The sequence below is a fragment of the Carica papaya genome, chromosome 4 (genome assembly GCF_054855325.1).
Source record: "Carica papaya isolate Zhongbai chromosome 4, ASM5485532v1, whole genome shotgun sequence".
NCBI classification, from domain to species: Eukaryota; Viridiplantae; Streptophyta; class Magnoliopsida; order Brassicales; family Caricaceae; genus Carica; species Carica papaya.
In genome coordinates this window covers 16500284-16505107 of record NC_142312.1, presented here as the reverse complement: position 1 = coordinate 16505107, position 4824 = coordinate 16500284, and the positions used below count along the sequence as shown (strand labels likewise).

General features: G+C 26.7%; 1 pseudogene; it reads right to left on the bottom strand.

Annotated features, from left to right (window-relative positions):
* Window positions 1–420: 420 nt before the first annotated feature.
* Window positions 421–735, bottom strand: LOC148266327 (agamous-like MADS-box protein AGL80 pseudogene; annotated as a pseudogene).
* Between the last annotated feature and the right edge of the window lie 4089 nt (window positions 736–4824).

Genomic DNA, 4824 nt, shown 5'->3' with positions numbered 1-4824 from the left:
ATTTAAGATTCAACTCGAAATTAATATATATAAGCTAAACATGATTATTAATTAAGTTTTAACATTAAACTACATTTATTTAATAAGAAAAAGATATTAACCAAGAAGGTTAATTACAGTATTGATATTGCTATCATCACTAAGCAAAATTATCTTTCCAAATCATAATTCCATGAATATTCATGGCTTGGTCTCCACACATTTTGGTTTTTGTCCTCCCTATTTTCCTAGACATATTTTCCTACTTTTTGTGGATTCTGAGATATTTCATTAAGTTTATACTTTTGTTCGTAAATATTTGTCATGATTTCATGGATCATGCACCCAAAATCTTTTAAATCTCAAATGTCTAAATTGCTCGGGCACTTTCCTGCCAGACATTCAAATAATTTTAGCATAATCGCATTGTCACAATTTTTCTTATGTAGTTTTTCGAGTAAATTGCTGATTTTTTAGCCTCTCTTGGAGGAATGCTTCATAGCTCGACATTTTTTTATTACTTATGATATGGGACATCCCATTGAACTTTGTCAAGATTGAGTTAACTCCCATTGGAGAAAGCCTAACCTCAAGTTCAGTATTGTAAGGACTATAAAGGATAACTCCTGCATTAACTCCACAAGAAGTGGTTATTTCACTTACCTTCTTCAACAACCCCTTCTTCCTCTTTTTGAAGGTTACTTTTCTCACTATTTTGTTACTTATGAGGGCAATTTCGATCTTCTTCTTGGCCATCCTTGGCAGAAAAGAAAAAATGATTCCAAAATAAAGTTGATCACTTTTTTCCTTTTCGTTTATTGGCCTACACAACAAGGGTATATATAATTCTAAAGAGATATGCAAATTATATAATGCAATATTTAACTGCTTCTATGTTTATGCTTCACTTATCAATTAGAGATTTAAAAAATAAACAAATTACTACGTAGAAAAATAAACATAACTGTAAAAACTAAAATTTTAGTTGCAATGAAAAGATTGGTCTTAAGATTATTGAGGAAAATAAAGAACTTTTGAGTGCAAGATTATAGAATATCTCAAATGAATCACATCAAGATTCAATTTGCAGTGTGTGATTTAAAGAAACATGTATTTGTTGGTTCATACAAAATTAATTGTAGATCACATCATACGGTAATCAATGGGAAACGTTTAATAAATGATGTCCATTATGAATATTCTTATTTTCTTCTTACTCATGAAGTTTTATCTATATTTCTATTTTTTTTTACAATATTAAAATTTCAAAATTCTTCTAAGTTTTTTCTTAACATGTAGAAATCTCTCAAAAAATAAGAATTTAATCATAAGAGAATTCAAGTGATATCACTCATATTTTTGTTATAATTGGGAATAATTAGTTTCCCTATTGATATAAACTTGCACTTTCGAGGTTTTAATGTATTTTGTAGTCCAGTTAGCATAACATTATTTCAATGCCGAATGGGGCAAAAGGGCTCCTTTTCTGTATAAAACTTAATTGCTAATTGTTTTACATTTGTTGCATTATCTTTGTCCATGATAACAAAAGTATGACTATAACTTTTGTTAATTTTACAAGTAATAATGCAGTAGTTAGTACTCCGATGCCCTTGACTAATCCACTTGGAGTGGGATTTCTAAAACCATATGACCTCCACCTTAAGTAAAGTATCAAAGAGTTATGTTTTAAGGGATGTTTCAAGATTACTCAAGCAGTTTGGCTCTTCATGTTAGATCCCTCTTTTGATACCGAGGATTCGATTTTGTAACCTGGTTTTGGTTTTGATAATGTTTCCAAAGGTCTCTTTATTCTAAATTTTTCTTATTTCATAGAGTTAGCAATAGAGGCCCACAAGGTTTTTCCCATTCGATGTCATTTAATTGGCAGCAAGAGGTCTTTGTTTTTCCTTTAGGTCTTTGGGATTATGGCAAATTGAATCTCATTTAGTTCTTTAGAAATTTCTTTACTAATGCTTTACAATTTATTTTGCTTTTTCTTTTTATAGCTATCTTGAATTAGATTTTTTTATTACTAAGACCATTTTTAAGAATTTCTTTTAAGAAATCAATGTTGATGAAGAATTTATTTTTAAATACTTGCTATATATTTTTAATTTAAAAGTACAATTTCATTTCTTGAAATTTCTCTTTATTTCAATTTATTTCTTATGGTTTTCTCTATAATTTAATATTTTATTATTTTACAAAAAAGTTTTTAATTTTCAAGCACTATTTAGACATGTTTAAACCTCTAAATAAGAATATAGAAAAGTTTAATAATCAAACCAATAAAAAATAGACAAATAAGCTAAATATCAATATAATATTTACATTTCAATGTTAAACGACATATATTTGATAAGGAAAATATATTAACAAAGAAGGTCAATAACATTATCAATATTCTTATCCTCTTTAAGCAAACTCATTTCTCCAAACCTTAATGCCATAAATGTTCATGGCCTGGTTTCACATGACATTTTGTTTATTATCCTCACCATGTTTTTGGACATCCTCTCCAGTTTCCTGTGGATCCTGAGAAGCTTTTTTAACTGTATCTTTAAGTTCTTGGATTTTTTTAAGTTGTTTTTGGATCATACATCCAAGATTTTCTAAATCTCTTTTGCTTGTATTTTTTACGGACTTCTCGGATAGGCATTTAAATAACTTTAGCATAATTTTGTTTTGATGATATTTCTTACGTTATTTGTGAACTTGATCATGCATTTTCTTAATCATTTCTTCATGTCATATGGCTCACCATCTTTTTGTTGTGATCCATCTTGGACATCTTGTTGAAATCCATTAGGACTTGGTAGACTCCAATTCTAGAATGCCAAACATCAAGTTTCACATTGTAAGGACTATAGATGATTACACCTGCATTAACTCTACACAAAGTAGTTAATTCACTTAACTTCTTCAGTAATCCCTTTTTCATTTTGTTGAAAGTCACCTTTTGGGCTTAATTGTTACTTATGAAAGCAATTCTAATCTTCTTCCTAGCCATGCTTGGTAGACAAAAAATTATATTGAAACTAAGTTTAAAGCTTTTTTAGTTTTTGGTTTGTTATCCCATGGAACTAAGGGTATATATAGTTTTAAAGGGACATCCAAATTATTATTACAAGATTTGATTATATCTATGTTTATGATGTGCATATCTATTAAAGATTTATTTAAAAACTGTAGTATAGAAAATATCATAATTTTAAAAATTAAACATTGGAATTGCTATAAAAAATTGGTGGCAGGATAACTGAGAAAAATAAGAAAGTTTTAGTGTAAGATTATAAAAATATCTCAAATTAATAACATCTAGATTCAATTTGCAATAAGTGCTACAAAAAGCATGTCTTCATTGATTCAAACCAAATAAAATGTAAACCACACTATGCAGTAATCAAGAAACAACTTTAATAAATGCGATCTAAGATGTCATATTTGTATTTTATATTCCATTTTTTATTCATGGAATATTATCTATATCTTATTTTTTTATTGTATGAAAAAGTTTTAAAATTCTTCTAAACATCTTTCAAATATGTAGAAAACTCTCAAATAGAAATGTACTCATAATAAAAATTCAAGCAAGAGCATTCATATCATTGTTATAACAAGGAACACACCCTTATATTAGTAATAAAGATTTATGATGAATATATTTTTATAACAGTCTCGATTTGAATGTTAAAAAAGTTTGTTAACCATAAGAGGAATTTTAATTTATCATTTGTTATACGCTTTTACACTTTTGTAATTATCTTTTGAAATTAATTATCTATAAAATATATAAATTGTTTTACATCAATAAGTATTATTTGTTATCCTAGGGTAGCATACTCTTCTAGTCTCTTATATTGAAAAATTAATAAAGTGGTATCTATTGCTTAATTTTTTTCTTTAGAAGATATGTTGTATAAATATAAAAGACTCTAGTTCAAGAATTGCCTTATGACTCGCAATCTCTGTTTTGCCCTCGATTTTGGACATCTTGTTTTGATTTATCAGGACTTAATGGACTCCCATTAAAGAAGTCAAATATCAAGTTTAACACTGTAAGCACTATAAATAATCGCACCTGTATTAGCTCCAAATAAAGCAGTTAATTCACTTATTTTCTTCCACAATTCATTCTTTTTATTGTTGAAGGTCATTGTTTTGCAGTACAATTAGTTATGGAAACATCTTTCATCTTCATCGCCACGTTTAATAGGAGAAAAGACATAGTCAAATAATGTTGAAAGTTTTTTCTCTTAGGTTTCTCAACTAGGCAACTAACAATATATATTGTCTTAAAAAGATATTCAAATTATTTATTACAAGATCTTATTGGCTTTATATTTATGCTTCACATATCTTTTAAATATTTATTAAAAAATTTAAAATATATAAAATATTATAATTATAAAAATTAATCATTACAATTGCCACCAAAAAGATTAGTGGTAATATATTTGAGTAAAATAAAAAAATTTTAATACAGAAATATTAGAATATCTCAAATTAATATTTTCAAGATTTAGTTTCAAATAACGATTTTAAAAGCATGTCTTAGTCAGTTTAAATCATATTAATTATAAACTACATCATACAAGTATGTAAAACAAAGGTTTTAATATTACAGTTCAATTTTTCATATTTTTATTTTACTTGTAGAAAATTATTGTTTTCTTTACAAGAAAAAGTTTTCAAAAATTATTTCCTAAAATGTAGAAAGCTCTCAGACAGTAATTTAGATATAAATGAATTAAAGCAAGAGTTTTCATATTTTCGTTACAATTATAATACACCCTTATGAGTATACATATTTTACAATAATCCCAATTTAAATGTGAAGGA